The sequence below is a fragment of the Anomaloglossus baeobatrachus genome, unplaced genomic scaffold (assembly GCF_048569485.1).
Source record: "Anomaloglossus baeobatrachus isolate aAnoBae1 unplaced genomic scaffold, aAnoBae1.hap1 Scaffold_29, whole genome shotgun sequence".
NCBI classification, from domain to species: domain Eukaryota; kingdom Metazoa; phylum Chordata; class Amphibia; order Anura; family Aromobatidae; genus Anomaloglossus; species Anomaloglossus baeobatrachus.
This window is the reverse complement of record NW_027442352.1, coordinates 5,202-17,663: the sequence shown is the minus strand read 5'-3', so window position 1 is coordinate 17,663 and position 12,462 is coordinate 5,202. Positions and strand designations below refer to the sequence as shown.

Here is a 12,462-nt window from a genome sequence, read left to right as displayed (position 1 = left end):
AATGGCGCTATAATAATAAATAATAATAATAATAATAATAATGGCTTACTTATAATTAGTTGGAGTGTGCAACGCAGGCAGATGCGCTCTGCAAATGTCTTGGCACTAGTGGGACTATAGCAAGGTCCAATAGCCACGTATAGGATGCCACTAGGTACACTGAGTGTTTGCTAGTATAATGGCTTACTTATAATTAGTTGGAGTGTGCAACGCAGGCAGATGCGCTCTGCAAATGTCTTGGCACTAGTGGGACTATAGCAAGGTCCAATAGCCACGTATAGGATGCCACTAGGTACACTGAGTGTTTGCTAGTATAATGGCTTACTTATAATTAGTTGGAGTGTGCAACGCAGGCAGATGCGCTCTGCAAATGTCTTGGCACTAGTGGGACTATAGCAAAGTCCAATAGCCACAGATAGGATGCCACTAGGTACACTGAGTGTTTGCTAGTATAATGGACCTGACATTACCTCTCTACTAACCAGAATCCCACAATGTCTGTCTGCTATTTCATCCTTCTTCTCTGTGCGATTCCTAAAACTTAACATGGACAAAACAGAATTCATTGTCTTTCCTCCTCCTCACTCATCTCCTCCAACAAGCCTTTCCATCAAACTCGATGGTTGCTTACTCTCCCCAGTCTCACAAGCTCGTTGCCTTGGAGTGACCCTCGACTCTGCTCTATCCTTCAAGCCACACATCCAAGCCCTCTTCACCTCATGCCGATTACAACTCAAAAACATCTCCCGGATCCGTGCTTTCCTTAACCAAGAATCAGCAAAAACATTAGTGCATGCCCTCATCATCTCCCGCCTCGACTACTGCAACCTCCTGCTCTCTGGCCTCCCTTCCAACACTCTTGCACCCCTCCAATCTATCCTAAACTCTGCGGCCCGCTTAATCCACCTCTCCCCTCGCTACTCCCCAGCCTCGCCACTCTGCCAATCCCTTCACTGGCTTCCCATCACCCAACGACTCCAGTTCAAAACACTAACCATGACATACAAAGCCATGCACAACCTGTCTCCTCCCTACATCTGTGACCTAGTCTCCCGGTACCTACCTGCACGCAACCTCAGATCCTCACAAGATCTCCTTCTCTGCTCCTCCCTTATCTTCTCTTCCCACAATCGCGTACAAGATTTCTCCCGTGCATCCCCCATACTTTGGAATGCTCTACCTCAGCACATCAGACTCTCCCCTACCGTGGAAAGCTTCAAGAGGAACCTCAAGACCCACCTCTTCCAACAAGCCTATAACCTACAACAGCCCTCAGTCCAGTAGACCACTGCGCAACCAGCTCTGTCCTCACCTATTGTACCATCACCCATTCCCTGTAGACTGTAAGCCCTCGTGGGCAGGGTCCTCTCTCCTCCTGTACCAGTCTGTTATGTACTGTTAATGATTGTTGTACGTATACCCTTTCACTTGTAAAGCGCCATGGAATAAATGGCGCTATAATAATAAATAATAATAATAATTATAATAATGGCTTACTTATAATTAGTTGGAGTGTGCAACGCAGGCAGATGCGCTCTGCAAATGTCTTGGCACTAGTGGGACTATAGCAAGGTCCAATAGCCACGTATAGGATGCCACTAGGTACACTGAGTGTTTGCTAGTATAATGGCTTACTTATAATTAGTTGGAGTGTGCAACGCAGGCAGATGCGCTCTGCAAATGTCTTGGCACTAGTGGGACTATAGCAAGGTCCAATAGCCACGTATAGGATGCCACTAGGTACACTGAGTGTTTGCTAGTATAATGGCTTACTTATAATTAGTTGGAGTGTGCAACGCAGGCAGATGCGCTCTGCAAATGTCTTGGCACTAGTGGGACTATAGCAAAGTCCAATAGCCACAGATAGGATGCCACTAGGTACACTGAGTGTTTGCTAGTATAATGGCTTACTTATAATTAGTTGGAGTGTGCAACGCAGGCAGATGCGCTCTGCAAATGTCTTGGCACTAGTGGGACTATAGCAAAGTCCAATAGCCACGTATAGGATGCCACTAGGTACACTGAGTGTTTGCTAGTAAAATTGCTTAGTTTAAAAAAGTTGGAGTGTGCAATGCAGGCAGACGTGCTCTGCAAATGTCTTTGCACTAGTGGGACTATAGCAAAGTCCAATAGCCACAGATAGGATGCCACTAGGTACACTGAGTGTTTGCTAGTATAATGGCTTACTTATAATTAGTTGGAGTGTGCAACGCAGGCAGATGCGCTCTGCAAATGTCTTGGCACTAGTGGGACTATAGCAAAGTCCAATAGCCACGTATAGGATGCCACTAGGTACACTGAGTGTTTGCTAGTATAATGGCTAAGTTAAAATTAGTTGGAGTGTGCAACGCAGGCAGATGCGCTCTGCAAATGTCTTGGCACTAGTGGGACTATAGCAAAGTCCAATAGCCACGTATAGGATGCCACTAGGTACACTGAGTGTTTGCTAGTAAAATTGCTTAGTTTAAAAAAGTTGGAGTGTGCAATGCAGGCAGACGTGCTCTGCAAATGTCTTTGCACTAGTGGGACTATAGCAAAGTCCAATAGCCACAGATAGGATGCCACTAGGTACACTGAGTGTTTGCTAGTATAATGGCTTAGTTATAATGAGTTGGAGTGTGCAGAGGATAGGAGGGTACAGTGGCAGGATTGTGGTGCTCTGGGTAGAGGAATGGAAGCCTGCCTTTCTATTCCCTCCTAATGGTGAAATGCAGGGAGGAAATCCCTGACCTTGGCTACACAGATGCTGTTGCTGTTTGCAGGACCTGTCACCTATGGCTCTCTGACCCTGCCGGTTTGAGTCCTTAAAAGGACTGCTATAAAGTGCTCTCCCTATGCTGTCTAACGCTGTGTATGCAGCGCATACAGCTGTATCGGCTATAGGACTCAGGAGGACGGAGCTGCGACAGTGATGTCTGACACCAAAGACGCAGAAGGCAGATAATGGCGTCCGTGAAGAAAATGTCCGGTTTTATAATGCAGGGACATGTGACATGCAGATCCTATCACACATGCCGTTGCTTCTCTGGCTCAAAGTCAACTTAGCTGTGTGTGTGTCTGTGATTGGCTGACATGCTGGCCCGCCCCACAAGACGCGCGCACTTAGGGAAGGAAGACAAGAAAAAAAAAAAAAAAATGGCGATCGCCATTATAGAAACAGCAGTGATCTGAAGGCGCTGTTCACGCACACTATACACTGAAATGTGATAATAGTTTGATTCACAGAGTGACTTACACTATTACAGCAGAAACCAAGCTATGATTTAGCTGTTTTTTGGCTGCTAGAACCGTTCTCGAACGTTTCTAGAACTATCGAGCTTTTGCAAAAAACTCGAGTTCTAGTTCGATCTAGAACATGCCCCAAAATCACTCGAGCCTAGAACTGGAGAACCACGAACCACGAACCGCGCTCAACTCTATCCAGGAGCTTTGGTTCCCTGAGTTTCCAATAGCAAATGTCTAGAAAAAACTCTGTCCATTGGCACAGCTCAGCAAGAAAACGAGAAGACCGAGAAGATATATTTCATTTATCTTAATGCCACCTTCTTAACAGCACTAAACCCTTCTATTATGTCCCTTAGCCTTTTGAGCTTATCCTCTGGTAAGCGGAAGACCATGCCTCTGGTATCGATCTCAGTGCCTAAAAACTGTATTATAGTAGCCAATCAGAATACAAAAGGATGCATAGGAAGCGTGACTTTATTTCAATATTTTAAAACAATCCAATAAAATGAAGAAAAGTCACTCATACAAGATCCACAGAAGTTGTATAATACATACATAAATCAAAACACTATAAGGCCTGTTTCACACGTCAGTGATTCTGGTACGTTTGTGCTTTTTTTTAAACATAACAGAATCACTGAGATACGCAGATCCATTATAATGAATGGGTCTGCTCACACATCAGTGATTTTTCACTGCACGTGTCTCCGTGCGGCGTACCCGCGTGTCCGTGATTGCTGCACGGAGACATGTCCATTTTTTTCTGGCATCACTGATAGGATGTCCATAAGGTGGCAGCAGAGCATAACAGAAAAAGGTGCCTATTGTGCACTGAAAAGACCCAATGTGATGCACCAGACATATAGAGCCCTAATGGATTCACAAATATAAGATATATCATGAATGACTACTGCATAATGAACGCTAGCATGAAAAAAGAAAGGAATCCATAAAAATAAATAATAAATGGTGCACATATGTTAGAGCCCCACCGAAGGACAAAAAAAGTCTGATGGAAATAGAGAGCATATAGGAACAATAAGAATGTGCAACAGAGAGGAAGGTGAGAATGCAGGATCAATCACTGCCTGTCAGATATTAATAATCAGGGAAATAACTCTGGAGCAGACGCACAAATTAGGGTCTTACCTGGTAAGGTAACAAATAATTAATAGTAGTTGCACTCACCTATTAAGGTTGTGCCAGTCACAACCCCTAAATGCACGTTACAAATGGCGACAGCCGCAGCCCCTAGTAGAAGAGCAATAACGTATAGGAGGAAAATCGGGTGCGTGCCGCGCTGTCACCAAAGGAAACTGATGTTAATTATTTCATCTCTTTATTCTTTTTTCCGGTCAATGTGTTTCAGAGATCACTGTCTCCTTCATCAGGGCAAAAAAAGAACAGTATGCAATCAAAGGAGGAAGAACCTCTATATATACACATATGGAGCTACGTCAGAGGACTGACTGCTGTATTTCAAATACTGCCGGGATGGTCAACTGTTACAATACCGGCCATAAAAGTTCTCAAGTGATATATTGAGAAACATTTATAAAATCACTGGGGTATAGTGTTTCAAATTTCATCAGCTTTTTGAGACAAAAATCAGAAAAAGAAGAAGAAGAAGGACAAAATGAAAAAAAGAAAAAAAAGAAGAAAAAAAAAACAAAAAGGGAGCATTGAGCTCCAGACCCTGTATTGAGTCTTAGAAGTGTAGTGACAAGTGCATCTGTCCACAACCCTGTAAGGGTGAACGGGATGACGGACAAGAAAAATTATGTTCGTGGCAAAAAATGGTGGTGTTGCTATATAAAATTGCATTAAGAATAAAGAAAGGAAAAATTTCTTTATAAAAGTAGTGAAGAAAAAAGTGGAAAAAAGGGGAGTGTAAGCCATTTTACTAATAAATAGTGATGAGCGAGCATGCTTGTTACTACTCGGTACTCGCACGAGTATCACTGTACTCGGTCTACTCGACGGGGACCGAGTAATCTCGCGATACTCGTGCTGTACTCGTGGTCTTCATCCCTGCATGTTGGCGCTCTTTTGAGAGCCAGCCCTCATGCAGGGATTGGCTGGCAGACCACTGCAATGCCACAGCCCTGTTAGTTGTGGAATTGCAGTGATTGGCCGGCCTGCACAGCGTGACCGAGCCTTTATACCGGCGGGCGCGCTGTGCTCTGCTCACAGCTATCCAGACAGTCAGTGCAGGGAGAGGGTCGCTGCTTCAGGGAAAGGTTTGCGGCCCTTTATAGCTATTTCCGTAGCAGGGCTGCAAACAGTGTGACCAAAAGTCCTTCTCAGGACTATTCTAGTTGTATACAGGCAGGCAGGGTATAGCCAGGTCGGAGTACAGTAGCAGAGTCCTTCTCAGGACTATTGTTGCTGTATACAGGCAGGGTATAGCCAGGTTGGAATACAGGCTAGTGACCAAAAGAGTCCTTGTCAGGACTATTGTAGCAGTATACAGGCAGGCAGGCAGGCAGGGTATATAGCCATTCCTAGTGGTGACCGTATACCAGCCTTCATCATATCTGGGGCTGGTGTACACAGTCTAAAACAGTCCTGATAGTGTCAGACTTCTCAGCAATTGTCGCTCCTAAAACCTGTTAGGTTCTTAGTGCGTCCGTGCTTGCATTTAAAAACCGCACGTGTGTGCCTGTCGGTGGCAGCGTACAGGTGCACTTGTGTGCGTTTTTACCAAACTATTATATAACGCACAAGTGTAGTGTATAATACACGTCAGTCAGCAGTGGCTGATAGTGTCAGAGTTCTCGTCATTAATTTTTGCTCCTAAAACCTGTGTTAGGTTCTTAGTGCGTCCGTGCTTGCATTTAAAAACCGCACGTGTGTGCCTGTCGGTGGCAGCGTACAGGTGCACTTGTGTGCGTTTTTACCAAACTATTATATAACGCACAAGTGTAGTGTATAATACACGTCAGTCAGCAGTGGCTGATAGTGTCAGAGTTCTCGTCATTAATTTTTGCTCCTAAAACCTGTGTTAGGTTCTTAGTGCGTCCGTGCTTGCATTTAAAAACCGCACGTGTGTGCCTGTCGGTGGCAGCGTACAGGTGCACTTGTGTGCGTTTTTACCAAACTATTATATAACGCACAAGTGTAGTGTATAATACACGTCAGTCAGCAGTGGCTGATAGTGTCAGAGTTCTCGTCATTAATTTTTGCTCCTAAAACCTGTGTTAGGTTCTTAGTGCGTCCGTGCTTGCATTTAAAAACCGCACGTGTGTGCCTGTCGGTGGCAGCGTACAGGTGCACTTGTGTGCGTTTTTACCAAACTATTATATAACGCACAAGTGTAGTGTATAATACACGTCAGTCAGCAGTGGCTGATAGTGTCAGAGTTCTCGTCATTAATTTTTGCTCCTAAAACCTGTTAGGTTCTTAGTGCGTCCGTGCTTGCATTTAAAAACCGCACGTGTGTGCCTGTCGGTGGCAGCGTACAGGTGCACAATTTGCACAAACTTTGATATAACGCCCAAGTCTAGTGAATACACGTCAGCACAGCATTGCAAAATGCGCAAGGGCGTTGGCAAGGAACAAGGAAGTGGACGTGATGGTGGTGCAGGCAGAGGCCGAGGTCGTGGGCAAGCTCTAATTTTGCCACAACAAAGGGCCACATCTAGTCGCTCGCACATCCTGTCCCAAATTCTTGGGGACCGCAGCAGTACACCGCTCTTGAACCAAGACCAGTGTCAACAGGTTGTTAGTTGGATAGCGGATAATGCTTCCAGTCAGATTGGCACCACCACAAACACTCTGTCTTCCACACGGTCAAGTGTCAGTAGCCGTGATACTGCACCGCACATTTCAGAACCTGATCCTCCTTCCTACCACAAGGCTGAGTACACGTCCTCGGACATTAATGATCCCACACTTGGACACTCGGAAGAGCTGTTCACATTTCCATTCGCACATTCTGGCCTCTCGCCAGCTCATGTTGAAGTGGGTCATGAGGAGATCGTATGTACAGATGGCCAAATATTTGAGCAGCCACGTTCTCACGAAGTTGGCAACGTGTCTCAACAAGGGGTGGACGATGATGAGACACAATTGTCAGGAAGTCAGGAGGAGGAGCAGGGTGCGGAAGAGGAAGACGACGTGGTGGATGATCCAGTAACTGACCCAACCTGGCAGGAGGATATGCAGAGCGAGGACAGCAGTGCACAGGGGGAGGGAGGCGTAGCATCCCAACAGGCAGTAAGAAGCAGGGTGGTGGCTCCAGGCAGAAGTCAGGCAACCGTTCCCCGGAACAACAACACGACACAAGGTGCCTGTACAAATGTTAGGTCTTCCCGAGTCTGGCAGTTTTTTAAGTTGGATCCAGATGATTCTAAAAAGGCCATTTGCAACACCTGCCGTGCCAGCATCAGCAGGGGTACCAAAACTAGCAGCCTGACCACCACCAGCATGATCAGGCACATGTCAGCCAAGCACCCGACTTTGTGGGAAGTACAACAGAGTCGAGGAGCAGTGCTTGCTAATGTCACTGCTACGTCTTCGCTGGTTGTGCATGCGAGCCAATCCCCTGTCCATGCTGCCTGCGAACAAGCCTCCTCCGGTCCTGCACCTGCAGTTGCCTACTCAGAAATAACACCATCATCAAGCACGTCCTTGTCCCAGCGCAGCGTTCAGTTATCCATTCAGCAAACCTTTGAACGCAGGCGCAAATACACTGCCAACACCCCACATGGGCGCCCTGGACAAGCCAGGTCATCACAGGTACTACACCAACACACTCTACACTCCGGCTAGGCACACCGAAGCTAAACACAAATCCTAGTTGCCTTCCTCCAGGGGCTGATGTCCACACCAGGGGGTGGGCCAGGCGGTTGATCCCACCCACCGAGGAGTTCACAGTCCTGGAGGCGGGAAAAGGAGTCAGATTAGAGATCAGTTTTGGAGTTAGAGAAGTGAAGAGGAGAGGAGACTGACCGTGTCCGGGTGTGTGGCCCGGGCACTCAGCAAGGTTGGCAGACGGTGGTGACCTTCTGCAGGAGAGGCTGATTGGAGTGAACCGTACGGACCGGGGATGGGCGGTGGCCCGCCGGTACCAGATCGGGGAGTGAAGAGAAGCCAGCACCATCCGGCAGGGCCTACGGACCCCGACCAGGCTAGGAGTCGCCGTAAAACCGGTCAAATCCGTTAGCGACAGGAACCTCCAGGGTTTCCCAGCAGTCAAGACCCGATTGAAGGCAACAGCTCACACCGTAGAGGGAAGCACAGTCACCGCCAAGGCTACAGTTCCCAGGGCCAGAGCCTGCGGGCAAAAGGGGCTCCCTCAGCATCCATCCAAGCTGGGGAGCGGGTTACCGGTGGGAAGCCCGCTAGATTTTGGGGGAATAAAAGGGGTCCAACACCACATCCCCACAGGTGCACACCCACCCATCAAAGAGAGCTATAAGCCAATACCACCTTCACATTGCCAGTGTACCAAGTACATGTTGAGCAACATGAAGGCGGCTGGGGTTATTTGTGACAGTTGTAGCCTTTGGGCAGCTCTGTTGATCCTGTTAAAAAAGAAGGACGGCACCACTCCCCGTATTGAGGAATCGCTAGCTGCATTGAGAACTGCAAATTATTTTTCTACCCTTGATCTCACTAGTCACTATTGGCAAGTGTCCGTTGCTGAGGCAGACCGGGAGAAGACCGCCTTCGCCACCCCTATGGGTCTCTGCGAGTTCAAAAGCATGCCCTTCGAGCTGTGCAATGCGCCAGGAACCTTCCAGAGGCTGATGGAATGCTGCTTGGGACAAGATTTTAGGGTGTATAAAAAGGGAGATTAGATCCCGTGATCCCAACGTATTGTTACACCTCTATAAATCACTTGTAAGGCTACATCTGGAATATGGGAACCAGTTTTGGGCTCCACATTTTAATAAGGACATTCAGAAGTTAGAGTCAGTTCAAAGGTGGGCAACTAGACTACTACAAGGAATGGAAGGCCTCCCATATGATGACAAGTTGAAAAAGTTATTAAGTGATTATTGGCTGCAATGGGGCTTTCTGGCTGGTGCCAGCCTCTCTTCTTAGCACACAGGAACCACAATCCCTACACCATGCTTCAATGGATTCTCTCATCCCAGCCCAGTAAAACTACATATTTTACACAGTCATAAGCAGCCAAAAGGGATCTATTCTATTCAATTGCAAATGATCTAGATAAGACTGAGAATAAGATACTGCACGGGACATAGCAGAGTTGGTCAAGTTGAGTGGAGATGAGTTTGCTATTTGGCACAGCTTTTTGCATCAATAAAGCAAGTAAAAGGTGTGAAAGATAAAAAAAAGGGTGAAAGTGTGAAAAGTGAATTGGCCAAATTGAGGTGCATATAAAGTTTTTGCTTTCTTTCAATTAACTAATGGGGCTCATTTGAATCAGGTGAATTGAGTTCTGCTTTTGGAAACTGGGTTAAGAAGGGGTGCACCGGTCCTGGAGGTACTGCAATACCAGGTCAATGCGTGCAGTGGACAGAGCAAGATTTTTTCCATCTCCTTGTTCTAAAAATCCATTTAATATATGGTCCCCAGAGAGGGGACGTATCAGATATTAAACTGATAAGAACAGATTTAATTTTTTTTTTTTTCTGTTTATCAGTAGGACTTCAAAATAACAAAGGTGATCGCCTCCCGTTGCCTGGGAACCGTCCAGGCACAAGAGGGCTATGTGTCACCAGAAGGCGCACACACTTCCTCAAGGCCGGCAGACGTGCAATCCCAGGCACCTTCCAGTACCGACCAAGGTAGCGTCCTCCGAAACTACACTTGATCTTAGCCAAAAGGCCGAGAAGCTATAACCCGAATTGGTTACGGCCTTGAGTGGCACCCTGGCCTATACCGGACACATCTTAGGGAGAGGGAGACAAACCCACGCCTACAGAAGACATTTTGTCACCCAAGCCAACCCTTGAAAAGGCTGTTTTGCAGAGCAAAAACAAGAAGAATGGTGCTTTTTGCAGCCGCCGCCCACTGCAATGAATCTGAATAACTCCTCCTTTTGGACACAAGCACCTCCCCTCCCCCTTGCAGTCTTTCCAATTCATGATACAAAAAGACGGACGGACAGGACAGGACAGGACAGGCTGCCTGACTTTCCGTCACTGCCACCCTTTGCCATCCTTGCCCGTAGAAAGCCCTTTCATCATCCCCAAACCCTAATCTTTTCCCTTCCCTTCCCAGATGCGTCTCACTCCCTTTCATTAGGAAGTGAGCGCAGCCTTTTCTCCGTTCTGCACATGCGCGACGTTAAACACAAATGCGCAGGCGTGCGTTCCATTACCCTCACTGCATTCCACTCCCATACAGGAAGTGGGCGCAGCTATTACTACGGTCGCACATAAAAGAACCCACGACCACCACTGCACATAGCTGACTCCACCACAGGACACCCACTTCTACACCAACGCAGGTAAGACAGGATCGGCACCTCTATGCTCCCGTTACAATCAGGCTCAGTCACCATGTGATAACGCTCTCAACTCTTTAGTTGCAGGCTCCCCTTGCTTCACCTCCACTGGCTGTGCTGCCATTTCCTCTCCCACCTGGAAGGTATACTTTATTCCACTATTTTCCTGTTTCTCTCTTCCCCCTTTTCCCATAACCTACTTTTATCTGCATTTGTGGGGTATCTATATGCTATTTACATCATAGTTTTATTCATTAATATGGAAGGGAAGAGTGCCCATGAGAGTGTTGAACTGCGGAGAGCAAGAGATTAAGCTGCTCCGATTTGCCACCATTGATAAGCTGTTCTCAGTAGATACACATGCTATCCAAACAGCAGCATCCACCATTGCTTCAGCCCACCCATTCAGTGACAGCTCACCAAGTCAGCCAGAGGAGTGGTGTAAGGAATTACACGTAGGCACTGACTCCACACCTTCACATCACAAGAAGGGGGTCTACAGGCTAGTGCAAGAATACGAGCAAGTCTTCAGCAAACATCCGCTAGACTTTTGAAGAATAAAAGGGGTCAAACACTACATCCCCACAAGTGCACACCCACCCATCAAAGAGAGATATAAGCCAAAACTACCTGCACATTACCAGTGTACCAAGGACATGTTGAGCAACATGAAGGAGGCTGGGGTTATCCGTGACAGTTGTAGCCTCTGGGCAGCTCCGTTGGTCCTGTTAAAGAAGAAGGACAGCACCACTCCCCTGTATTGAGGAATAGCTAGCTGCATTGAGAACTGCAAATTATTTTTCTACCCTTGATCTCACTAGTCGCTATTGGCAAGTGTCCGTTGCTGAGGCAGACCGGGAGAAGACCGCCTTTGCCACCCCGATGGGTCTCTGCGAGTTCAAAAGCATGCCCTTCGAGCTGTGCAATTTGCCAGGAACCTTCCAGAGGCTGATGGAATGCTGCTTGGGACACCGAAACTTTGAAACGGTACTGCTATACCTTTATGATGTTATTGTTTATTCTAAAGCAAACAAGATTTTAGGGTGTATAAAAAGGGAGATTAGATCCGGTGATCCCAACGTATTGTTACCCCTCTATAAATCACTTGTAAGGCCACATCTGGAATATGGGGTAAAGTCCTGAGCAGGTTGATAACCATTGGTTTGAGCATGGTAGGGTGTAGTGCGCATCTTCCTGCATCGGTAAAAGCTGCAGAAGTCCTTGAAGATTTCCGCTTCAAAGGCTGTGCCTTGATCTGTGAGGACTCTCTCTGAGTAGCCATGAGGTCTGCATAAGTGTGCTTGGAAGACCTTCGCTGCAGTATGGGCCATTAGATCTTTGACTTGTACCACAACCATAAATCTCGAGTAGTTGTCTACCATCGTAAGTGCATACGTGAGCTCGCCTCGATATTCTGCAACAAAACTCCCTTTTTCGATTTCAGTTTCAGCAAACACTCCTCTTCCTGTAGAAAATATTTATCATTACCTAAGACAGTCATTCTAATGCATGACAATATTAAGGCAATTTAGTTAAAACTTGTTTTAACTCACCTTTAAGGGGATTGATGTATTTCATGGTCAATCCAGGTTTGTCAGTGATGGCACTGACATAATGTATGGCGTCTTTTTCGGGCGTTATCCTTTGCCTTTTCATTGTGAAAATCCAGTTGCCTATATCAAAGCAAATTCTACTACTTGTAAAGTATGCAGAAAATGAAATGTAGAACATATAACATCAACTGCTTAGGAACGCATCATAGGTTAGTACTTAAAAGGATATTGTCATGTTCTAGTCATAATGCAAGCTGGACA

At 46.6% G+C, this 12,462-nt stretch overlaps 1 pseudogene; it reads right to left on the bottom strand.

Moving 5' to 3' along the window:
- Positions 1 to 9,660: 9,660 nt before the first annotated feature.
- LOC142266689 (U2 spliceosomal RNA) lies at positions 9,661 to 9,867 on the bottom strand (annotated as a pseudogene).
- Positions 9,868 to 12,462: the final 2,595 nt, after the last annotated feature.